Below are 27576 nucleotides of genomic sequence, written 5' to 3'. Positions count from 1 at the left end.
AAAAGAAGGTTAAAGGTATGCTTTACTTAGAATGTCTGAAAACAATTTGGAGAGTCCAGACCTCCAGGAATTAGTACTTTTTTGAAATCTTTACGAAACTTCCCTAACGATAGCGTGCTTTAAAGGGCCAATGCAGCAGACCTGCCACGAACACGTTAATGCACATGCATATTTGGTTGGTTGCAACCTTTCAGGCACATTTTGAAGCAATAAATACTAAAAAAGGTGTAACGAAAATATATACAAACAATGATCACTGTATTTATCATCAACATTGAGGAAAACATTGCATGCATTCCATTGCTGTCATTTTGCAAGCTTATTATTGATCAAAGACTGTCAAAAAAAAAAAAAAAATGTACATCATAAATTTCAAGATTGAACATTTGCAGTACTATATATACATATATGCGGCTGTGCAATGTCGTTTGTGTTGGGTGTTAGCGATACTGCTGTCATGGTGGTTGAATAATTATCCTCTTCGACATTGTCATGTGTTATGTTTGCTACCTTTTTAAATATAGGAATAAGTTATGTTGTAACTCTCTAACAGCGTAGAGCAGGAAGCAGAGAACAATGTGAAATTTACAGAACCTTTATAAAAGACATTTTACATGGAATTTTTTTTTTTCGTGTCGAAAGCAGCGCCATTTTGACTTCCTCCCTCGCATGATAAATTTCTGACACCTTCAAATAGTTTTGGTTAGGCTTATTTAATAATTCAAGATCAAGTGTATAAGATTTGTGGACGGTCCACACAATGCTCTCGTATACTCACGATAATAATATTCGAAGCGAATTGCTTAGCAAAGATGTTAATATAAAAGGAGTTGTATCGAAGGTTTACGACACATAAACCATGTTTGTGCCTTCAAATTCTTCTTGAGCAAAGCAAAAGAAAAACCAAGAAAAAGATCATACACAACAAATATCATCAGGTTGCTTTAAGTTGGTTTATCTCTTCCAAATAGTTTACAAAAGGTTAAATAGAATGAAAGAAGTACAGTGTTACACATGAACACAGGACATTGGTCTTGTTTTAATTAACATTGAATAAAAAAAGGACTACCATTTCAAAATATCAAAATCTAAACCGATACGAACATCAAAACATTTAATGGAAAAAAGCACTACATCTCAAAATATAAACTGATATGAACATTAAAACATTTAATAAAAAAAGCACATCTCAAATAAAAACTGATATTGAACATTAAAACATTGATTAAAATAAAGTACTACATCTCAAAATATAAACTGATATGAACAACAACAGAGAATGGGCAAGACTACACCAATGGTGTTGTCATCTACAGCAAAATATATAGTGAAAACCTGCACTCAATTTAATCCCCTGCCTGTCCCCAAAGCCCCTCCCTGCTCACCTCAATACCCAATATTTACTAGTCTTACTAACACAGTTATAGCAATCAAACTTCCAGCTTTGCATTCATTCAAATGTATGATGTTGACTAAGCTCTGCCCACTAGTTTAATAATATGCATAATCCTACTGACATATAATTTGTTCAAAAGTTCCTTTGCACCACATAATACATGCTGTAGGAAAAGGACCATATACATTAGGCAAAAATATAACTATGTCATATGACGATCTTTCAATATGTTATCATCGGACATTAATCACTCATTAATATGAATGACATATATATGCAAAAATGACAGGGGATAAAGGTTATGGTCCAATTGAAATATTTGTACCACAATGAGAGACATATTTCTATATAAAAAATATATATCAATTTTAAATTTTGGCACAAAACAACTTCATTTGCACCATCTTCCATAGTTTACTAATACCTCAGTTTATTAGTAATGCTATAGATTGAGAAATAGTAAGCAGTTTTCCCCAATCCCTTCACCTTTAATTCATTAATTTATTCAGTCCTGAGAGACCTGCAATAGGTTATCGATATGCCACCATCTCCATCTCCACTCTTCCAACATGAAGAGTCTCTTCCAATATCATCTGCATCAGTTTGTACAATAATGGGTCAAATATCTTTTCCAACAGATACATTGTCCTGATTCCCAATTAATTAATTGGGGGATTTTTTTTGGTTAGGACAGGTTGAGCTATGAGTTTATATTGGACGGGGTAGATCTAATATGTGTGAGGTGAACTTAGTTTCCAAGAGTAAATTTATCCTTGATGAAGAAAATTTCTTTTTGAAGAGTAAAGTAAGTTTTGATGTGATTTAGTAAATTTATATTTGATGGAGTAAATTTATTTTTGATATCCAAGTAATTCTTTTTATGAAGAAATTTTCTTTTCTATGGAGAAAATTTCTGTAATGTGTAATGTAATGTAATGAATTTACTTTTTGTTCTTGTTTTTGTGGTAATGGCCGTCCATAGCCACTCTCATCCAGCTCAAATAAATGACATTGTAACTGTTCCAAGTAGTTATTTTTGCCCATATATGGTGGCTAAGTCATATGGATGATTTTCAGCTACACATGCCTACAATGCCTCATGCTTCTTTTAACCAGTCAAACAGCTTCCATGGAGCAAAATAAATTTCCATCTTTTTGGGAATGGCTTCCACCAGGGAGCTGCTTCCATTATTGAGCTTCAAGCAACAGATGACCAGCTCAATGTATTCAGTTGGAAGGTCTTTATTGCTGTTCAGTTCATTGTGTCCTGCACCTAGATGGAGGATCAAAAGAAACAAAAGCAATGTATTTACACAACAAGTTTGGTATAGTAGATATAGTTATTACCTAAAGTAATGCTCCTGAAACAGCAATCAAGTTTTATGATGAATGAATTAGCAGTTCAGAACAGTTTTTATCAAATAGAAATAAAAATTATCATTGGGAGAGAAGGCTATTGGTTTGAACCCCAATTGTCATTGCGTCTTCACATTTCAGTAAAGAAATAATCCAGATATGGAGCATATTGTTTGATACTAAGTCATGTGCAGGTACTTAAAAGTTAGGAATTTAAGCCAAGTCAGTATTAAGTGATATACTCCTATCAAAAGCAGATCTTACCTTTTTTGTCTGGTAAGACTATTAACTGGGACACTATAGTGGCCATAGTAGCTATAGTGGCCAGCATGTGTTTTATGCAGATCTTACTTTTTGTCTGGTAAGACTATTTACTAGGACACTATAGTGGCCATAGTAGCTATAGTGGCCAGCATGTGCTTGCAACAAGCAAAAAGAGGGACACTGTAATGGTTAACATTGAAAATTGGGGTGTCTACAAAGACCTAAGACCTGCAAAAAAGGTGACATCCCTATTTTCCGACGTCTCTATGTTCCGAAGTCTCTATGTTCCGAGGAATACGTTCCGATAATTTTTTTGGACTAATTTTTTTTACCAACATTTCTTCGTACCCAATTTTTCGGACTCAATTTTTTTGGGGGACTTAATTTTTTGGGACTCAATTTTTTGGGGGGGACTCAATGTTTTTTGGACCAACATTATTTCTGACGTGACTTGTTAGGACCCACCAATTTTTTTTTCACGAAAAAAAGGGCCCAAAGTTTGTTATGACCCAAAAAGTGCTTGTCCAAAAAAAAATTTGGTCATGAAAAATTTTAGAGTAAAAAAAAATGTTGGGTCACAAAAATATTTTGGTCCAAAAACATTTTGGTCCGAAAAAAAACTTGGTCCGAAAACATGTTGGTCAAGAATTTTGGTCAAAAAAAATTGTCGGAACATAGAGATGTTGCAACATAGAGATGTCAGAACATAGAGATGTAACCCCTGCAAAGCTAAGACCCTATCAACTGCAAAACAAGGACCCTATTACAAACTAAGACCCCACCTACTGCAATGGTTAGGACTATATTGCTACAAGTCCTCCTCATCTCAAAGTGCAACGAATGTGTCATAATGATCAGCCCAATGCAAGCTGTGTGGCAGTTTGACCAATACAGTTATTACCCCTGAAATTAATATTTTTATAGTGGTCTATGTATGGGGATGGCGAGACACTTTACCTCACAAGAAATTAAGCTGTTTTGTCAATGGCTAGGCTAAAATTTAAAAAAGATTTAAGATAGACAGGTCAGTACAATTTGGTATAGATTTCAGAAGTGATGACAAAAATGATGCAATGTCCTTGTGATGATACATAATGGGATCATAGGGTTCACTGAGGGGAAGCAATGGAAACTAATAACTCTCGGATAATTCTTACATGAAATGAAGGGAGACTTGATCACAAGCTTGTGTGGCAATAAATAACTAAGTGGTGTTAGAGGTTGGAATATTTAACAGTGAAATACTGATGGTGTAAATTGTAAAAAAATATCCCTGAAATGCAGGCTACGGAAGGTCTTTGTTATGGGAATTAAGTAACAAAGAGACAATATGCAACACATGCAAAGACTGGACCATACAGCGAAAGGTAGTTTTCATGTCGATTGAACTGACAGACAGTTTTCCAATCTTGAACTCAAAGTTTTTTCGTTCTTGATTGAACCAAATTTAATGTCAGATAGCAGTGCATAGTGTGTGAATGGGGAGGGGAGAGGGGGAGGAGGAGGGGCGTTGTCCTTGACTTAATGGTTATTAATTACATATCATGTATGTATTAAGTAAAGCTATTATCCTTCATCTGAGCTAGGCAATGATTACAAATGATTTATTACAAAAACTAATAAGGATTTTCAGTAATGTAAACCACATTCACCAGTGTGCTGCATGGTGGGCATGTGCACGTATAGAAGCCCACTTTGATTTGAGGAGAGGTGGGATTAAAGATTTGCCCGAAAATTTAACCAATAGAAAGAGCGAACTGGTGATGTTGCAAATTTTTATGCAATCGGACCTCTGCTGCATGAAATAACCATTGACTTTCATGAAAATATAAAGAGATCAGTTACTCACCAACAGCAGCCTACTGTATGCACCGAGTGTGCTGTTCTAGCTATTCTGTGGGATGCCCTTCCAACCCAACAAGTGGGATGGTTCTCCCACCACACCTGTCTGATCAGCTCCTGTTCCTGTTTACATGTTTTTTTCCCCTAATTTTCTGATCAGTTACAACATAACCTACTTAGAAACATTGTAACTTAGATTTCCATTAACTATCCATTTGATTACTCTTCAAATTTTGGAATGGGTTTAACTTTCAGATTATTAGAGAAAATTCTGGCAAAGTTTACCTTCAGATAGTAGAATGGATTTTTGTTGTAAATAAAGTAACATTAAAGCAATAATTAAGGTCAGAGACTTCAAAACTATCCTTCTTCCATTAACAGGATATCTCGTATAGTTTGTGGCCCATTATAGTAGTTACGATTTAAAACCCTCCACGAATCTTTCACACCATCAATTGCCAAACTTTTTTGCAGATTTGGTATGATAAAGCTTTCTGCTTTGCCAAAGCAAAATCGTTCATTACACTTTTCATCTTTTCAAAGAACATGGATAGGCGATGTTTTGTTTATTATTAAAATGTCCACCTTTGTGACATAACAAATGTATTATGATGTGGTTAAATGCAACAAATTCTTAAAAATTAAACCCTATTAGAAAGATCTGCTGTATGAGCACCATGCCATAGCTACAAGTTTCATACAATCTAGCTGCTGGCATTGTAAACTGTAGTCTGACTGAAAAGAAGCCTGCACTGCTGAAAGCTTTTCTCCTTGTTATGTGTAAACCAAATTCAGTAGCATATGTCCTTACTGTGAGCCCACACTCTAAACTGTAGATTGTGTATACTTTTTGAAAAAGGATAAAATTTGTTCAGTATGTGACAGATACAAGCAGGTCCTTCTCAGTGTTAGTTAGTTTAGTGTAGGCATGCTAACTTTAAGTGCAAAACAGCAGGTACTGTATTTCAATTTGACACAATTTCTTTTAGCATTGATTTTGTAACATGCCTGAAATTGACTCTTGTGCAATTTGCTTTAACCAATTGAAAGTTTTCATAAAGTATGTACATTAAATTCAACATATAGTGACCAATAGAGTAACTGATAGGGAACACTCATATTTTCCCTCCAATTTATATGAATTATGCCTGACACACCTAGAGAATGTACATACCACATCGAATACTGCACCAGTCCTTGGATACAAGAAGGGGGGGGGGGGGTGGTTGTATTTACTTGACTTTCACACTTTATCCAAGTCAACTTACAATACAAATAAAGTTGCAATTGAGTCTAAGCTCTATGATCATATTTGAATAGCGCTATATCAAGCATTGTATTTATTTATAATTATATAAATTGAATGACTGGAGTCTGCAAGACAGGACACTGACAAAGTATATATCCTAGACTAGTGTGAAACAAATTTGACCAATGAACCTAACTGTTTCAAACAAAACTTATCCAAAATCAAAGTTGGTATATAATGAAAACCGCAAGATAAAACAAATTCTAATTTTGTGCCTGTTCAACACTTTTGAGGTAAACAGTATTGCAAGACCATTCAAAACTTTTTCGGCAAAGGAGCAACCTTTCCTCTGCTATTTTATTTCCATGTGTACTGTGACTGTGAAACAAGCCAGAAGCCTCCAAAATGTTAGCAGCTTCCAGTTCATTGACCAATAAACAAGAAACAGACATAACAGTGGGCACACTGTCCTTTTTGTTACACCTATGACCTTGATGGGGGCTCTTATCAGGGAGCTGTTACTGGAACAACTCACTGGTATTATCAAGCTGTGCAATGCATACCTGAGAGATATCAATGGCATCTTACTGCATGTATACTCCACTGTTGAATCAGGGAGTTATTGTTCCATAACAACTCCCTGGTTGAATGTACATGTGCTACATTTGTACACAGGTATTGTATGTACAGTACAGGTACCTGTAGTGTAGGGATGAACTACTGTATAAACAGTTGCAAGTCTGGGCTACTTCTTATATACACAAACAATAGCAATTGTTACCTTGTTGCTAGCATAGTGGTCAAGAACAGAACACAATGTACAGAAAAATATAATTACTAGACAATAAGTATTTTGAATAGGAAAAAACCCAATGAAGTATGATTTACCTTAGTTCAATACATTTGTCTATTTGGTTCCTGGGAAACGCCTTCCCAAAAGTGTGATAGAATTATTGGAACAGGACATCTACATGCTACCAAATAACAATTACAGGCCACAAGACTGAAGGTCCGCGAGACCGAAGGTCTGCCAGACTGAAGGTTTGCGAGACTGAAATTAAAAGAGGTCCGCAAGACCGAAACCATCACTAGGCCCTAATATTACTACTGGTAATATTACGTTGATTAAGCGCGTAGTTAAAAAGAATTTACAGCCATTTCTTTTCATAGTGGATACCAGTGACTTGCGCAAGGGGGCTTGGGCGGTTGAAGGGGGCGAAGGACCGCCGCTCTCAAAAGTCTCGCCCCCTTTGCTTTCCCAAATGAAATTTTAGAATACAATATAAAAGCAATACCCTATTTTAAACAATATTGCCCCCCTTGTCAATCTATTTGACCCCCTCTAATGAAAAAAGTCTACTTACGCCACTGCTCACCCCCCCCCTCCCCCCTTTCGTTGCTATGGTTGTAAAGGTTTAGGTCTTCTAATTACCTTCTTCTCTTTTATCAAAAAGACAAATTTTGAAAATTTTCAGTTGAGTGAGGAACTAAATGCAATTTTTCTCAAAAATATTTTGTTCGAACAGTTGCTTCTTTTTTTTTTGCTTTCTTTTTGTTGTTCTAGTATGTGCATGGAATCATGAAATGGTGTCATTTCAGGTTTTTGTCACTTGGCTCGGACCTTCAGTCTGGCCGGGCTATCAATGGACCATCATGTAGACCATCGATCTCACGGACCTTCTGTCTCGTGGAGTTCCCCCAAAGCACAAACTATACTTAAAAATTTAGAGTGCGATATCTGGCAGGTATAGAACATAGAAATTAAATTGCTGATTTTGGGCCTCCGTAATTTATACAATAGAATTTGCAAAACATTGCAATGAGACTTTGAACAACACTCAGTTCACTGGTGATGATTTTGTGGTTGCAGTGTAACTGCTCTGTATGAAGCTATGTGTTATTTTCATGTCCGCATATATACAGTAAAACTGTTATTGTGGCTTAATTAGGACACAATGATTGACAAATGAATTATAAATTACAATAATGTTACAATAATGGTTTCAGCATGAGATTGTATTTGGTTCACTAGCGGCAAGCAAGCAAAATCTTTATGTTATACACAATGATAAATGTCTATTATAAAACTTATATAATTGTTCTCAAAATGCAAATCTTGGGCCCTTTGTCTATTTTCACATTTATACCAAATCCTGTGTTGGCCATTGGGCCTTTCCTGAGGTTGCTTCTGCAGCCCTGTTACATGAAAAAAAATTGTTGGTATTTTTGGACACCCCAATGTCCAATTGGACCAACACCCTAAAATAGTTATCCTGCTCTGTTCACATAATCAAATTATGTGTTGACCATGGGCCCATAATGACTGTTCCATGGGAACCAGGAAAAAGTTGTAATGAATGCAAAAACTGTTCAACTACAAGATTGATTCTGGTTTTTTTTCATGACAAATCAAGTCTGGGCCAAGGGCCCTTGGATGTTTTTTGGCTCTGGTAGAGGATACATTTTTTTCATGGTTTTTTTTGAATACCCAATAACCATAAGGTCTAGCATCGCTAAAAGAACCACCCTGCTTTCTTTTACATGATTAAATAATCTGTGGCCCACAGCACATTTCTGTGGTTGCTGCCTGGGTCTATTAAAAATAGTATACAGTTGCTGTAATTGGTGGTCCAAAGGGTCCTGTACCAATAAAAGAGAACTGCTATCTTTGTGAGTCATGTGAGGGCCACATGAACTTTTTTGGCTGCTGCCTGCATAGGCCCTGGTACAAAAGTTCCTGTATTTGATATTTACGTACCACAATGTCTTATGGGTGTACTGCAAAAAAGGATTATCCTTGTACATTTGGGCCCCAATTTGATGACCCCTAGATGACATACACAGGGCATGACATAGCGGGAACATATGATCTGAAATCCTGGTCATACAGGGATATATACTCTGCCAATCAATCTCCTTGACTCTTTTCACATGATTAAATATTCCGGGTTCCTGGTCCAGTTGACATCACATTAATGCAGACTGGGTTGAAACAGGGAGTTTCTACAGAGCAACTCCCTGGTTTAAAGAACAGGCAGGCCAAGTGCAGTGTAAAGCTAAGCCCACTAAAAGAAGTCAATCATCAGTCATATTTAACAGCACTCATTTGTTGGCGTTGTAAACAGGAAATCATTAAGACCATTTAAAAAGGAAAATCTCATCTTTTCTTGAATGCTGAAATGTTATTGGCATCCAAGTGTATTTCCAGTGGACAAGATATCCATGTGAATCATTAGCTTTTATCTCCCTAAGGCCTGAACAAGCTGTAAATGGGACTAAGTTCCATTAAAACTGTAGAAAATGCAAGTTATTTTCAGCTGTTTAGTCATCAGTGAAAATCCATCACCAAGGTCAGGCTCCAGCTGTACCTAGGCCTAAATACAACCCTGCCTAGGAGTAACTTGGCCAGCTGTACATCAGAACAAAAACAATTGATTAACTTCCAGTGTTTATACAGTAGTAAACACAGGTTCAAATATTGTGGAATTTTTTGGCTCATTTGAAAAGTTCATGAATTTATTTACAAGCAAATAACAAGGATACCAGTTGGATTTCTATCCTTGCTTCAATCTGTGTTTATTTGTCATCACATTGATTGCACTTGCATATCAGTTACTAGGGATATGGCATGTATTTATCATATAGGCCTATTTATTTTCAAGATATCAAGAAACACAACACAAGAGAGTAGACTGATGTAAATTTTCTAATTTCTGAAGGACTGTGTTAGGTCATTAATATACCCTGAAGGTCTTTTAAAAAGAAGCCTGTCACTGTATCTTCACTTTTCCCCATGCATAAATAATTCAAAGAAAGGAAAAGGTTTTTATTTCAAGATAGTAGGTTTTCTGGGCAGAGAGAGATGAAAGAAGAAAACTTGAACAACTGCATTTGTAAACAAACACTTGTCATTGTAGTGCCTGATGAATGTCAACCTTAGTTGATGATTTTCAATGGAGGGGTCTTTGTTACTGAAAGTCCTTTTAAAGTTATTTCTGTCACAAAGAAACAAGTTCATCGTTTGGCCTTTAACGTAGACCAAAGCTAAACTATATTTTGTAATGTTTATATACTGTACTCTAGGAATAATGATTACTAAAACCAGATGTCAGAACCAAGCTGTAAATCACGAGTCAAGCCTTTTTCGGACATGACAGAGAATACACAGGGTCCTGGACACTGATTGGTCAAAAGAAACAACATGTTAACATTACCTCGCCTAGTTAGTGAAATTTGACGAGCACATATGGAACATTCAAAGGCCTAATGGAGGATTAATCTATTAGGTCTAGTCTATCAATTCAATTGCAACACCTTCCGGTCTATTAAAAACTGCTTTGTCAATGTCTTGGCCCTGGTTTATTATGATTCAAAACACGTAATATATGCCATACGCTGCTATAGTATATAATGCCATGCTACAATACTAATGTTACGAGTGCCTATGTTGCAAGAGCTGAAGTAGTACAGATAACACTGAGTCGTTGCGGATAAACATGATTAACATTTGTTGCTTGCAACTTTTTGGCAAGATGATTTTAACTCAAATGCGTTCAATGTTACCTGTCTTGTTCAAGTCGAGAATAAAAGTCGAGAATTTAACGTATTGTTTAGAAGAAGTATGCTACTCAAGGAGAGATATTTTCTTAACGTGTGCAGAATTCATTGTTTCCCGCCAAAATTCTTTGCAAATCTATGCCTGGATTATTTCCTGCGTAGCCAACCTGTAAATTTGAGATTGCTGTGAAGATTGTATGTTCAGCTGGCATTCACTAGCCAGCCATGTACAGTATATGATGGAGCGAGCTGGTAGTCCCAATACTGTAGCATGCACTACAATTACTATAAGAGTCCTCCTTGCTTCCCTATTGCAATGATTTTAAGTATATTTCCTCTCACATTCAAAATGAGAAAATTGAGTGGTGGTTGCAAATTGTTTTGCCATGCACTTATTCATGGGATAACCTCTATATTTCCATTTGTCATGTCATTAATTCCTTTGCAGTGGGAGGCTTCTGGACCACAGGCTTACTTGCAAGTAAACAGAAGGGTCACTGTGAAGTGATGTGTTATCACCAGTATCCATTTAATGTGATGAGAATATACCTTGCCATGAATCATGATATTGTCACATGTGACTAGTATCAGTGGTAAAGCAGGGAGTTGGATAAAGAGTATACTGGTACTCTACCATTACATATCAGGTCTAAAGACCTGAACTAATCAATTTTAGGAACTGATTTGGGGTTTTATTAGATTATTTTCTTGTTAGATTATATTCACCTTTGCTGTCCTTAAATTGCCAACAAGGAAGTATCTTTTTGCATTGACCTTGTTGACCTGCCCCCACCCAAAGAGAACAAACAAAGAAACAAGAAAATCAAAGCAGATGTTGAATTTGTTGTTGAAGTGCCCAATGCTATCTGCTGTGCAGTCACATTTGTTGTCATGCAGACTACATTTAGTGTGTTCATATTGAAGCTATGTACAGTAATCATGCTACGAAAGCATGCAACTAACCTTAATTTGATCTTACCAATATGACATGTACACTAAGGTTATCTAGTGTATACATTGCAAAAGTACTACAGGTAGGGAGTAAGGTTGGGGGGGGGGTGTCAAAAGGTCTGAGCAAAATAAAATATGACAGAGACAGAAATTCAGCCATTGTACTATGTTCAAACAAACGGTCAGGAACGGGGCAGGAATCTTTCCCCAATTAAATGGCTGAATCCTACAATATACATAGTCTATCAACATGCACATGAGGAGGTTACTTGTACATAAAACAACCATCAACACAATCTACATGTACAGTATAAATTCATGAGAATTTTGTTGACACAAGCAAAGGTCTGTGAATCTACAAAATTAATCACATACTGTATGGCTGTAATTGTTTGAGAACTTTGTCCACACAAATGACACAAATCAGACATGTGAATATAATTGAGATCAGGAAAATTTAACACAGTATCTTGAGTGAAAATAGAGTGACTTGCTCCATTAGTTTTCTTTATTCTTTACTGATTTACTAAGTTATAAAGTAGCATTAACAGTGAGAATTGTTGAGTCAATGTTTCATGTACATTTCATGTACTATTTTATCCTTTATTAAAAAACCTTTATTACATTACCAGTAAGTGTGCACCTAACATTTGCCACACAAATCCAAACCCATGTACAATATTGTGTAGTGAGAACAGTATTGTGGAGTTCATATGGTTTGATTTTACTTGTAATTTACATTTGATTGCAAAAGTTTTTGATAATAATTGACTGCAGGGACTGGATTAAGGAACTTTTAAGTCTTGGCTACCCTTGAGAAACAATTTCCAGATTTGCAGTATCTAACACAAAAATGACATCCTAATAGGATTATGATCTAAACTAATACGGCAGATGTTTAGCCAGAAGTTTGGCAAACCTGAAACGAAACAAACATTGGAGGGATGTGATACAGGCCTAGGTCTTATAGCCTACAGTAGTTCTCACCTCTTCAACCAAATCAAACTCTCAATGGGCCGAGACAAAAATAAGTGCACTTCGCTACCAAATGAATCTTTAGACATGAGCAAAACTTTTTACAAGATTGTAGTGTGTAGATTCACGATTGCAGGGTTTCGCTAGTCGCACCTTAACTGAAACGCGTTGGCTTTTCTCCTGGGGAGGATGTACGCTCAGAGATCGGCATGATTTGAAAGTTCAGATCGTATTTAAACTTCTCAAACCGACCTTTTGTTGATGAAAATTGCACCAAATAGGAAAATTCAACCACTAAATACAGTAAGGTATAAGTAATCCAGTGAAGACTCTTACAATATTAAAACAATCATCAAAGGTAAAACTCATTTGCGTGCATGGCTAAGGTGAATCACGCTACTTGAAAGGGAAATATTTATGTACAGTAATTAATATACAAGCCAAGGGCATGGGAACCGGGGACCCCCCCCCAGTGAAAAATGTGGAGGGGCGGAAGCATCATTCCGCCCCCACCCAGTTCCCAAATCAGAAAACCCCTTTTTCATTTCCAAATGAGAAAAAAATCTCATTTGGAGCACCAATTGTATCTAAGGCCAGGTGAAAATGCAAAATTATACACAAAATGGAGTGGGTGGGTTGAAGTGTGCTGTATATTGTACCAAATTGCATCTGAGGCCACCTGAAAATGCAAAAAAAAATCCAAAGCGGAGGGGACACCCCCTTCCTCCCCCAGGCCGGCCATCAGTCTTCAGCCCCCCACCAAAAAGTACCTTCCTATGCCACTGATACAAGCTAATGTTCAAAGCTAATAACCTTGAAAGGTGCAGAGACGACCAGTGACCAAAAGTGAACATCAGTGTTACTAGAGGGCCGATTTTCACATGTGGGCCGAGCCCACAAAGTTTGGAGACCCATAACTTGAAAAGTAAAGGTCCAATATTGATGGAAAAAGTGTCACTTTAAAGCTAATGCAATGGGATTTAACAATTCACTGTCAGATATAAGGTAGACTACATTAATCAATAATTGAACATTTGACCTTTACTTTGACTTTGGAAATTACCTTGTGAAACCATTTCGTATTCTTCATAATTCTGAATTTTTTGATAACCTACCTATAATTTCAAAGAAAAGTTTGGTTGCACTTTTTGAAGTTTTGAAACTTTGTATCTCTGTAACAGGCACCTGAAAATAGTCATCTCAGCAATTCTATAAGTTATCATGCAATTTACACTGAGTAACACAATTAAGATGCAGGAAAAGTGACACACCAAAATATTTGCATAATTTGTAATACAAGACAGCATTCAACTGTGATATCTCTCTCTAAGCATTACAATGTGTAAATTATAACTGTAAATACTGTGCTACTCCAGGCAAGAATGTTAATTCAGAATCCATTGTTCTATTGACATATATGGATGCTATATGATATCATACAGGCCTATAAATTTACAAACAAATCTTTCGTTGGCGCCAAAATCAAGTTGATCAGTTTCTACGTTGTTTCTTCGTATATATAATTAAGATATATGTCGTAGAATTTACCTACAACATTTATTTTGTGATAAATGATCTATTTAATGATAGTGTAAATTTATTCCCTGACAGGTGTGACAACTGCATTCAGTGTAAATATACCTTGAATTTCAGGATAAACTAGAACAAAACAGGCCAAATGCCATACATGTCTAGTAGATATCCGTAAATCTCAAATAATTTTGGCCCTTATCTTGTTATTTCTAAGCCAAATCCCTTCAAAGATGTATGTGTGAGAGTCAACTAATGTTTGTGTCACCTGCAGTGTTAGATTGACTAGAACAAAATTGAAAGTGCATGCTTATGTATAGGGCTATATCCAGGAACATAAAATCTGGTGAGTTTTTTGGTCTATGCTTAGGATACTGTACATGCAACAAGAGTCCATCAAAATTATATTTTGGATGAGAAACAAAATGTGCATTGATGACATTACTTGAAGTAACCATTTCACTCAATAAATAGGATTTTATTACAAGGTCTTTGATATATTTATGATGATCAATGTGTATACCTGAGGTGTGCTAGTTTTTTCTATCGAATTTCAGGAAAAAGTTTGAAAATTGTTGTTTAAACACTTATTTTCAAAAGGAGACACATATTCCTGCTCATGTATAGCAAGTAATTCTGTTTGCCACATCAAATTTCCACATACTAGGGCTCCAACATAAAAGAAGTACCCCAACACACTGTACTGTATAATCACATAGATTCAGGCCACTCTTTTATTCTGCTCATCTTCATTGACATAAACTATCGACACAATAGGGTATACATGTTTCCTGTTTATCTGGTCTTGGGGTAGTGTTCAGGTTCAGCTGAAGAGAATCACTACTCTAGCTTTTTCACACTGGTGCTTCTTTTGTTGGCTGTATTGAGTGATCAGGGATTTATCTTAATAGTCCATCGGGGCAGGCTCGATATCGTTCACTGTTGTTGCACATATTTAGTACCAAGGTTTGATCACATATTATGGTGTGTTTTCATATGCTTATTACAATTCTCGATGTTGGATGGTTCGGGAAGTGTTATCTTAAGAGTAAACAGCAGTTTAAGACGGACTCATTTAGTCCGCTTTGCGTTGTAAGGACTTCTCCGAACGCAGCGATTTTTTCACTCAAGAGCCAATCAAAATCCTTATTGTATGGCATGTGATATGTCAGCTGATACAGAAACTGCTCGGCTCGGCGTGATGTTTATGCACAGACTGTGTGTATGTAACGTTTGTACGTGTTTACAATTAGTCTGCATAACGTACTGCATAACAAGAGAACGATGGGCTGAAAGTCTAACGAAATTTACAGCCAAACAGTTGGCAAACCGACGTCAAATGTGCCGAGATATGAAGCAGTATTGAGGGTGGCAAATTTTCATACCTAGAAGGTGCTTCCATGATTCAGTACACGAACGATGAAGGTAATTCAAGGCCTGTTACTAATACTCTTGTTAGAGCATTACTGTGACAAGAAAACTTCCTCAAGTGATACGAATGCCAACTATGAAAATTTAGGACAAGGCTCTTCAATACTATACTAGTTTGCCTTAGACTAGAAGTGATTAACGTAGCACCCATGAAGGATAGATCGACAGCTACTATATACTGGTATCTGCTATATTTATGTCATGTTTTATTTGCCATGAAACAAAGAAATGAAATCAACACCAGTGTAGGTTCCATAGGCAGACTAACGTTAGGCCTATCAATATTCAATGTCAGCCTAGGCCTATGGTCTAGCCTCTAGTCTTGTATTAATTTGTCAAAACAGGGCCTAACTAAGCCCAGAGCATGTCTCCATGGCTGCTGGTAGTACTGGCACACACACAAACAAATGTAGCGTGTAATGTAGCTTATATACAGGCCACTAAGTAAATAGGCCTAGGCAATGCTACAGTATTGCCTAGTCTCAGATCCCTTCTTGTATTTTGTACACCTAACAAAGCGAGTTGGCACATGTAAGTTTCCAGCTAATTTAGCATCAGCATGGCACTCGATATAGTTGCACCTATAGCCTTATTACAGCTCTTTAAAAATTTGGAAAAAAATATTTCATATCAAAGCATCTTGCTTGGTTTATTTTACTTTGATGCATGTATGGAGAGGCCTTCTTTTAGTATGGGAAATCCGGTCAAGTAGCATTGCATGTGTTCTCAAACCTTTGTAGTGTGTGGGTTTGTAACTATACCCTACCAAGCTCATGGCTCCAGACTTACACTGAAATAAATGGAGGCATATTAGTCAGTTGAGTTCCAGTGTAGACAATTAATGTGAACCACAGCGGATCAACAGGACAATTCAAAATACTGTATCAACCAAACAAATTTTTTTTTGATTTGTTGCAGATGAAAGTGCAGGCCCATCGGCGCCAAAGACAAGGATATTTGCGGTGCTCCCTCTACAGAGATTTCTCTGGCACAATCAGGACTCAAGTTTTCAAAAGGAAGAAGATATGTTAGCGGGCAGACAGAACAGCTGTCTCAGTGTCTGACACGAGATGCTGAAAAACAGCTCAAAGAAGCTGCTGTGATGAAAGGATGACAGTGCTATTGCCCAAGACATTCTGTCTTCACATAACAGAGGAAGACTACTTCTTCCTAAGCAAGTGGCTTTGGGTGTTGGTCATGTTGATAGTGACGAGGAAGTCATATCACTCAGAAAGGACTGTTTGTGTAACCAAAGCATAACATGGTCAATATTTTGTTAGTGTTTATGTTGATCATTTTCTTTCATTTTCCATATTTGTTTAATTCATTTGATCTTTTCCGTTCTTTTTCTTATTTTGTTTTATTCATTTGACAATGAATAACTTACTTTGGTAGATTGAGGAGTTCCCTAAAGTTTCGCTTTTATGCTACTACTACAGGGCAACAGTTTGTGGTCAGGTGGCCCTGTGTGACCTTTGTCATTTTTGAACATAGTTATTGTTTTGTGTGGCCCTTGTTTTCTAGGAATACATGTAATGGCTCCAAGCCTCTATCACTTTTGAGAACTGTGGGAGAAATAGACAGTTTAATAGCTATTTTGTTTTGGTAGGAATATTCTTGGTGATGGATGTGTAACAACAAATTTATTTAAGGACACTGATGAGACCCATATATAAGTTTAGATTTGGGTTAAGTAATGTGCCTGGTAATTATTTAGTAATTTAATTGACAGCTGATAGGTCAATGGGCCCAGATACCAGGGAGTGAAGAGCAAGCTGGTCAAGAGCAGTTCAGTGAGCAAACCTACCCCAGTGACTTCCACAACAGAGTGAACCTGCCTCTGATCGAAGTAACCCAAGGAAGTAATTATATTTCGCGACTTTTTAGTTGGTTGACCCGCGCCGCGATTGTGTTCTAACTTAGGACTTTTAGGCAGTTTATTTTCAAATAAGTTCAGTGGATATCTTGTTAGATGTAACAGCTCTGATCTGTTAGTTACCCATTTATATCATTTAAATTTTTCTTTAAGTTTAAGTGACCCCATTGTTTTTAATACAAGATTCATGTGCATAGTAAACCTACTATTTTTCCTTATGTTTACTTTTGTGTGAGCGTTTCGCCTTTTCAAGTTGTCCCCATGATCTCAGAGTCATCCGGTCCTTCTCTCATGGGAAGGTGCTACTTATAATTTTCCCAAACCTAAAAACATATATTTTTGCCTGGTCACTGCGTTTTTGACCAGCTACATTTGCGTTAAAGGTGAGTCTCGAGGCAGACTTCAGGAGACGGACAGTGTTTAAAAATGCATTTGTTCAAATTATGTTTAACACAACATAAATTTGTTGTTTTCGAACAATAACACTGCTTTAAGAATCCAACAACTCTTAAAATATTCTTCGGACATTCCTCTTTTACTTCAGCCAACACATCCTGGTTCTTAATACTGTGTTTAATTATTTTATCATCTTGCTGTGACAAGGAACTGCTCTGTTTAATTGTCGTACAGTAAAACGTATAAGAATGACGTTATTTGTTTATTATTTACTCTTTACATAACACCTCTCTTAGCACCCAACAACTGTTAAAATGTTCTTCAGACGTTCCTATATAGCTTTCAACCAACATTACCTTGTCCTAAGTACTGTTAGTGCAAGAACATTTAAATTATGTTATCATCTTGCTGTGACAAGAAACTGCTCTATTTTCATTATAGTACAACGTATAAGAGTGACGTCATATGTATATTGTTTACTCGTAAAATAACACCTCTCCTAGCACCCAACAACTATTTAAATATCATGATATCGCTCCATTACTTTCAACCAACACTTCCTGTTTTCTAAATAAGTGCAAGAACAATTAAATTATGTCGTTTCCATGTTGCTGTTACAAGGAACTCCTGAGTTTTGATTGCCGTCCAACCTATAACAGTGAGGTCATATGTTTACTGTTTACTTGTAAAGTATTACCTCCTTTAGCATCCAACAACTCTTCAAGCATTCTAAGGACATTTCTTTACAACATCCAACCAACAAACCTTCAAGTTGGTTCTAAATAGGTTTAGTAACATTTAAAAACTATTATCATGTTGCTGTGAATAGTCGTTGCTGATTTTCAATTTAGCCCACACTTCCTAGTGAGGTCATTTGTTGTTTACATGCAAGGTAACACCTCTCCAAGCATCCAATAACTCCTAAGATAATCTCAGGACATCCCTGTAAAACTATCAACAAAAACATCTAGGTTATAATAAGTGCAAGACCATTTAAATGCCATTTTCATGTTGCTGTGACAAGGAACTGCTTTGTTGTAATTGTCTTACACCGTACAAGAGTGACGTCATTTGTTTGTTGTTTACTCGAAAAATAACACCTCTCCAATCATCCAACATCGTGAAAAATGTTCCTAGGACATCCCTCTACAACTTCCAACCAACAAACCTTGGTACTAAATATGTGCAACGAAACTCGTTTTTTAAGCACATTTTGAGGCCTGCCCCGATAAACTATAAGATTTGTTTGCTGGAGAATATTAATTGATGTATAGAGGCGTTCTAGACAGAGTAGTCAATTCGCTGACACAATAACAATGGTGAATGAAGCAGTCATCAATTTTATGAACTGTTAATTACACAATTAACTTCAAGTTCTTAATCACTAACATGCCCTCAGTAAACTTACCAGAAGGAACAGCAAGAAATGTGGAGTTACTATGCCAAATTTGACTGCACTAGAAAATCTATTATATTAAGGAAGATGCACAAGTTCTATATTCTACACAATCCAAACATGGGTGCACTTTAGCAACAGTTGCAGTGGGTATTGTTGAGACAAAAACATACGATTAATAGTGCTTTAAGCTATATCATGATCTGCAGTTCCTGGCAATAGCTGAATGTGACAACTGGATTAATTTCTAAAAGTACAAGATAGAGTGCACAGTAAGCATTGTCCACAATCTGAAACTGTATAAGAGAACAATGTTAGGAGCGCAAGTAAATACTAACATGGTTTGATTGTGCTTGAACTTAAGTTCAATTGATTCATATGGACAAATATTGTCTGCAAACACTGAAAGAGGAGTCACAGTTTTTAAATATTTTGGTTCATACCTATTTTGATAAGGCCAGTTACAATGTAAAATACACATTACGCATCGTCCACACAATCTGAAACTGTACAAGAGTACAATGTTAGAAGTAAAAGTGACTACAAACATGGCTTGAGTGTGCTTGAACCTAAGTTCAATTGATTCACTTACAAAACTATTTTCCACAAAGACTGGAAAATGAGATATTAATGTTGAAGTTTAAGGCTGATTCATATCGGGTAACTTACACAAGGACAATCGTAACTGAAGCAGTCTTTAATCTTCTAATCTGTTTAATACACATTAACTTAAAATCATTGCCCTCAGTTAACCTACCAGTGATATTAATGTCCATCTTCAGGAAAAGGAATGGTTGGAACACTTCAAGAGCCCTTTCCATTGCCTGTTGAAAAAGCATATATAAAGTCATTAACTACATTGCCTTGATACAGCTGGTTAATGGAAAATAGAATCACCTTTTTTTGTTATAATATGATATTTAATAATTGATATTCATCTGCAATATAAAATGAATAGGTTATATTGTCCACAATATCCAAACATGTGTGCAATGAAGAAGGTACAGTAAGAAATGTGGAGTTACTATGCCAGATTTGAAAGCACTAGAAAATCTATAATATTTAGGAAAATGTACAGGTTCTATATTCTACACAGTCCAAACATGTGTGTACTTTAGCAACAGTTGCAGTGGGCATTTTTGAGACAAAAACATAAGATTAATTGTGCTTTAAGCTATATCATGATCTGCAGTTCCTGGCAATAACTGAATGTAACAACTGGATTAATTTCTAAAAGTACAAAATAGAGTGCACAGAAAGCATTGTCCACACAGTCTGAAACTGTATAAGAGTACAATGTTAGGAGCTCAAGTAAATGCTAACATGGCTTGATTGTGCTTGAACTTAAGTTCAATTGATTCATATGGACAAATATTGTCTGCAAAGACTGAAAGAGGAGTCACAGTATTTAATTTTTTTTGTTTATGCCTATTTTGTTTTTAGGCCAGTTACAAGGTAAAGTACACATTAAGCATTGTCCACACAATCTGAAACTGTATAAGAGTACAATGTTAGGAGCTCAAGTAAATGCTAACATGGTCTGATTGTGCTGGAACTTAAGTTCAATTGATTCATATGGACAAATATTGTCTGCAAAGACTGAAAGAGGAGTCACAGTATTTAAATTTTTTTGTTTATGCCTATTTTGTTTTTAGGCCAGTTACAAGGTAAAGTACACATTAAGCATTGTCCACACAATCTGAAACTGTACAAGAGTACAATGTTAGGAGTACAAGTGACTACAAACATGGCTTGAGTGTGCTTGAACCTAAGTTCAATTGATTCACTTACAAAACTATTTTCCACAAAGACTGGAAAATGAGATATTAATGTTGAAGGTTAAGGCTGATTCAGATCAGGTAACTTACACAACGACAATCGTAACTAAAGCAGTCATTAATCTTCTAATCTGCTTAATACACAATTAACTTAAAGTCATTGTCCTCAGTTAACCTACCAGTGATATTAACGTCCATCTTCAGGAAAAGGAATGGTTGGAACACTTCAAGAGCCCTTTCCATTGCCTGTTGAAAAAGCATATATAAAGTCATTAACTACATTGCCTTGATACAGCTGGTAAATGGAAAATAGAATCACCTTTTTTTGTTATAATATGATATTCATCTGCAATATAGAATGAATAGGTTATATTGTCCACAATATCCAAACATGTGAACAATGAAGAAGGTACAGTAAGAAATGTGGAGTTACTATGCCAGATTTGAAAGCACTAGAAAATCTATAATATTTAGGAAAATGTACAGGTTCTATATTCTACCCAGTCCAAACATGTGTGTACTTTAGCAACAGTTGCAGTGGGCATTTTTGAGACAAAAACATAAGATTAATTGTGCTTTAAGCTATATCATGATCTGCAGTTCCTGGCAATAACTGAATGTAACAACTGGATTAATTTCTAAAAGTACAAAATAGAGTGCACAGTAAGCATTGTCCACACAGTCTGAAACTGCATAAGAGTACAATGTTAGGAGCTCAAGTAAATGCTAACATGGCTTGATTGTGCTTGAACTTAAGTTCAATTGATTCATATGGACAAATATTGTCTGCAAAGACTGAAAGAGGAGTCACAGTATTTAATTTTTTTTGTTTATGCCTATTTTGTTTTTAGGCCAGTTACAAGGTAAAGTACACATTAAGCATTGTCCACACAATCTGAAACTGTATAAGAGTACAATGTTAGGAGCTCAAGTAAATGCTAACATGGTCTGATTGTGCTGGAACTTAAGTTCAATTGATTCATTTGGACAAATATTGTCTGCAAAGACTGAAAGAGGAGTCACAGTATTTAAATTTTTTTGTTTATGCCTATTTTGTTTTTAGGCCAGTTACAAGGTAAAGTACACATTAAGCATTGTCCACACAATCTGAAACTGTACAAGAGTACAATGTTAGGAGTACAAGTGACTACAAACATGGCTTGAGTGTGCTTGAACCTAAGTTCAATTGATTCACTTACAAAACTATTTTCCACAAAGACTGGAAAATGAGATATTAATGTTGAAGGTTAAGGCTGATTCAGATCAGGTAACTTACACAACGACAATCGTAACTAAAGCAGTCATTAATCTTCTAATCTGCTTAATACACAATTAACTTAAAGTCATTGTCCTCAGTTAACCTACCAGTGATATTAACGTCCATCTTCAGGAAAAGGAATGGTTGGAACACTTCAAGAGCCCTTTCCATTGCCTGTTGAAAAAGCATATATAAAGTCATTAACTACATTGCCTTGATACAGCTGGTAAATGGAAAATAGAATCACCTTTTTTTATTATAATATGATATTCATCTGCAATATAGAATGAATAGGTTATATTGTCCACAATATCCAAACATGTGAACAATGAAGAAGGTACAGTAAGAAATGTGGAGTTACTATGCCAGATTTGAAAGCACTAGAAAATCTATAATATTTAGGAAAATGTACAGGTTCTATATTCTACACAGTCCAAACATGTGTGTACTTTAGCAACAGTTGCAGTGGGCATTTTTGAGACAAAAACATAAGATTAATTGTGCTTTAACCCATATCATGTTCTGCAGTTCCTGGCAATAACTGAATGTAACAACTGGATTAATTTCTAAAAGTACAAAATAGAGTGCACAGTAAGCATTGTCCACACAGTCTGAAACTGTATAAGAGTACAATGTTAGGAGCTCAAGTAAATGCTAACATGGCTTGATTGTGCTGGAACTTAAGTTCAATTGATTCATATGGACAAATATTGTCTGCATACACTGAAAGAGGAGTCACAGTATTTAATTTTTTTTTTTTATGCTTATTTTGTTTAGGCCAGTTACAAGGTAAAATACACATTAAGCATCGTCCACACAATCTGAAACTGTACAAGATTACAATGTTAGGAGTACAAGTAACTACAAACATGGCTTGAGTGTACTTGAACCTAAGTTCAATTGATTCACTTACAAAACTATTGTCCCCAGAGACTAGAAAAGGAGATATTAATGTTGAAGTTTAAGGCTGATTCATATCGGGTAACTTACACAAGGACAATCGTAACTGAAGCAGTCTTTAATCTTCTAATCTGTTTAATACACATTAACTTAAAGTCATTGCCCTCAGTTAACCTACCAGTGATATTAATGTCCATCTTCAGGAAAAGGAATGGTTGGAACACTTCAAGAGCCCTTTCCATTGCCTGTTGAAAAAGCATATATAAAGTCATTAACTACATTGCCTTGATACAGCTGGTTAATGGAAAATAGAATCACCTTTTTTTGTTATAATATGATATTTAATAATTGATATTCATCTGCAATATAAAATGAATAGGTTATATTGTCCACAATATCCAAACATATGTGCAATGAAGAAGGTACAGTTAGAAATGTGGAGTTACTATGCCAGATTTGAAAGCACTAGAAAATCTATAATATTTAGGAAAATGTACAGGTTCTATATTCTACACAGTCCAAACATGTGTGTACTTTAGCAACAGTTGCAGTGGGCATTTTTGAGACAAAAACATAAGATTAATTGTGCTTTAACCCATATCATGTTCTGCAGTTCCTGGCAATAACTGAATGTAACAACTGGATTAATTTCTAAAAGTACAAAATAGAGTGCACAGTAAGCATTGTCCACACAGTCTGAAACTGTATAAGAGTACAATGTTAGGAGCTCAAGTAAATGCTAACATGGCTTGATTGTGCTTGAACTTAAGTTCAATTGATTCATATGGACAAATATTGTCTGCAAAGACTGAAAGAGGAGTCACAGTATTTAATTTTTTTTGTTTATGCCTATTTTGTTTTTAGGCCAGTTACAAGGTAAAGTACACATTAAGCATTGTCCACACAATCTGAAACTGTATAAGAGTACAATGTTAGGAGCTCAAGTAAATGCTAACATGGTCTGATTGTGCTTGAACTTAAGTTCAATTGATTCATATGGACAAATATTGTCTGCAAAGACTGAAAGAGGAGTCACAGTATTTAATTTTTTTTGTTTATGCCTATTTTGTTTTTAGGCCAGTTACAAGGTAAAGTACACATTAAGCATTGTCCACACAATCTGAAACTGTATAAGAGTACAATGTTAGGAGCTCAAGTAAATGCTAACATGGTCTGATTGTGCTGGAACTTAAGTTCAATTGATTCATTTGGACAAATATTGTCTGCAAAGAATGAAAGAGGAGTCACAGTATTTAAATTTTTTTGTTTATGCCTATTTTGTTTTTAGGCCAGTTACAAGGTAAAGTACACATTAAGCATTGTCCACACAATCTGAAACTGTACAAGAGTACAATGTTAGGAGTACAAGTGACTACAAACATGGCTTGAGTGTGCTTGAACCTAAGTTCAATTGATTCACTTACAAAACTATTTTCCACAAAGACTGGAAAATGAGATATTAATGTTGAAGGTTAAGGCTGATTCAGATCAGGTAACTTACACAACGACAATCGTAACTAAAGCAGTCATTAATCTTCTAATCTGCTTAATACACAATTAACTTAAAGTCATTGTCCTCAGTTAACCTACCAGTGATATTAACGTCCATCTTCAGGAAAAGGAATGGTTGGAACACTTCAAGAGCCCTTTCCATTGCCTGTTGAAAAAGCATATATAAAGTCATTAACTACATTGCCTTGATACAGCTGGTAAATGGAAAATAGAATCACCTTTTTTTATTATAATATGATATTCATCTGCAATATAGAATGAATAGGTTATATTGTCCACAATATCCAAACATGTGAACAATGAAGAAGGTACAGTAAGAAATGTGGAGTTACTATGCCAGATTTGAAAGCACTAGAAAATCTATAATATTTAGGAAAATGTACAGGTTCTATATTCTACACAGTCCAAACATGTGTGTACTTTAGCAACAGTTGCAGTGGGTATTTTTGAGACAAAATCCTAAGATTAATTGTGCTTTAACCTATATCAATATTCTGCAGTTCCTGGCAATAACTGAATGTAATGATTAATTTCTAAAAGTAGAAAATAGAGTGCACAGTAAGCATTAAGCATTGTCCACACAATCTGAAACTGTACAAGAGTACAATGTTAGGAGTACAAGTCAAGAGTGCTACGAACATGGCTTGAAATAAAGTTCAATTGATTCACTCACAAAACTATTGTCCCTAGAGACTGGAAAAGGAGATATTAACAGTGTAGGATTTATACAGTCATCTGCAGGGTTCATTTTAAGCGGTATCGCATCACACTTTGCGATGCGATTATTTACATTTGCGATGCAAGATGATACTTTGTATCGCGCAACTGCTACACAACCCAAGGTAGGCCCCTAGACTACACACACCTAGAGTATAGCAGCCTAAAGTCCCAAATAACCACATACATTACTATCACACAGAGCATGATTCATTGGCACGAAATGTTACACTCATATTTACTATTTTATCTGACATTTTTGGAGTTTTGTTTTCGCATTTGATTCAAATAATTTACTTGGCCTAGGCCTATGCCTGATCTGACCTACGCAATAATAATAATAATAATATAACGTTACTTTCGCACTCGTACTCCGATCCACCGGTGCGGGCTTAGTCTGCATCAAGCTGAAGTTGGCTACCAATAACGGCGGACAATAGCAGCCGCCAATAAGCAATACTAGTGGTGGACAATAGCAGTGGATAATAAGCGAGTTGCTGCTATCGGTAGCTAGCTTCGGAATATTTACTTGGGATATGCTTCCACTTTTTTATTGACATCAAAACTGCAAACTATTGTAACTGGTAAGCTAGGCGGCAACCTAGTGTGATCGTACCATGGATATACATGATTTCGCGCACTTTTGACGTATTTTAATCAATATCGTGAACATCCTACAATAAAATTTAAATTCATCACGATTTTTGATATTTGTGTAACTACAGTATTTATGGGGCCAACGGCGAAATTCGATATATCAACGTTACTGCACAATATACCACATTGTGAATGCTTGCATAATTGCATTCCCTCTAAAAGTGGAAAGATATGTTTGAAACTTTCTTCTGAGAGTTGAGAGTCAATATTTCCAAAGAGGGAGACCCCCGCCCCCAGTGCCAGGGATACAGTTATGACATTATCTTTGTCGTGCAGCGCACGTGCACAGAAAAAAAAATTGCTAACCATTTTTACCAAACTGCTAATCAATTCAGGATTTTGATTAGCAATACTGCTAAGCAAATTGAAAAATCTAAAATGAACCCTGGTCATCTGGGACGGCTAGAAAATCAAAACCATACAAGAGTAGCCTACGTTATCTGTTTTATTATCTATAGATGAACAGTTGTTGGTTTGGGCCTAGTAAGTCTTATAGGGTACAGCAAGTGGCCAAACTAATATGGAGTAGCCTATGCATGATTTTGCACCGTACCAAGACCATCATCAAAACTATGACAGCTTTCGGGCATCTATTTGCCACTCTGAGAAGCTGTCCATGAATAATGACTACTTGGGTAGCCTAGGGCCGGGAGTAAGGATAGGCCCACTTAAAAAGATAGTAACATAATCTCAGTGAATGTTCAACATTTACCCAACTAGTAAAACTTTTTTGAAACATGAGGGTGGTTAGGGCTTGTTTGTGCATGTAGGCTCAACAACATTAAGTCCTTGGGGCAAACAGTGCATTTATTAGCACATTGTTTACATGACACAGTCTATAGTCTACATTTATTAGGACTGTCATTCCTCAAACTAAAGTAAACAAAACGCATTCACATGGAAGGCTGCAGTGTTTCCTTTCGAAAGATAACTACCACTTTAAGCTACGAAAACAACCAAACTGACTTTTTTCTCGCCAGTATGCATGCATGTAGGCCTAACCTTTTTTAAGGTCAGCGTACCGTAATTTACAACTAGTGTAGCCTAAGCCAACACACCAACAGAGTAATTAAGTTAGCCGTAGTATAGCCTAACGTTAACGTTAATATTATCATTACTAGCCGATGTAACTACAGTATAACTCATATTAAGTTAGGCTCTACGTTATGAAAACTTCTTCGTAGGCCTCTATGCCAACTGCAGAATTAATTCCGGTACTCTTTTAGGACCGTACCTATAATAATATCCAGCATGAACTTAACGATAGTGTAATCCGACACCCTATCGTTCGAGTTAGACCATTTAAACAATTGTACTAACCTTGTTTAAAGTTGAGTAAACTTCGGCCGTAGACTGTATTACGTAAAGGTGAAGAGTAAGGTCATTAGCAAACTTGAAGGCGTCGGCTTTCTCATTCAGATACTGTACAGCGACGGTGCTTGCTCACGCTCATTTAGATGTTAAGCTGCTGTACAAGATTATGTGGACAGATTTTTGAGGGCGCTATGCGAATTTTGGAATGATTAAAATCACTT

The 27576-nt window shown here is 36.1% G+C and overlaps 2 long non-coding RNA genes across 2 annotated transcripts; one reads left to right on the top strand and one right to left on the bottom strand.

The window, feature by feature from the left end:
- Window positions 1-2250: 2250 nt before the first annotated feature.
- On the bottom strand, window positions 2251-26099 carry LOC139973695 (uncharacterized). Its single transcript, XR_011795294.1, has 6 exons — window positions 24746-26099; window positions 23334-23400; window positions 22363-22429; window positions 21177-21243; window positions 19977-20043; window positions 2251-2669 (listed from the first exon to the last, which is right to left on the bottom strand). It is a non-coding gene; the product is annotated as an uncharacterized lncRNA (long non-coding RNA).
- Window positions 2665-18075, top strand: LOC139973691 (uncharacterized). Its single transcript, XR_011795289.1, has 2 exons — window positions 2665-15545; window positions 16470-18075. It is a non-coding gene; the product is annotated as an uncharacterized lncRNA (long non-coding RNA).
- Window positions 26100-27576: the final 1477 nt, after the last annotated feature.

The sequence above is a fragment of the Apostichopus japonicus genome, chromosome 9, assembly GCF_037975245.1.
Source record: "Apostichopus japonicus isolate 1M-3 chromosome 9, ASM3797524v1, whole genome shotgun sequence".
NCBI classification, from domain to species: Eukaryota; Metazoa; Echinodermata; class Holothuroidea; order Aspidochirotida; family Stichopodidae; genus Apostichopus; species Apostichopus japonicus.
The sequence above is the reverse complement of the archived record's forward strand: the minus strand, read 5'-3'. Positions and strand labels throughout refer to the sequence as shown.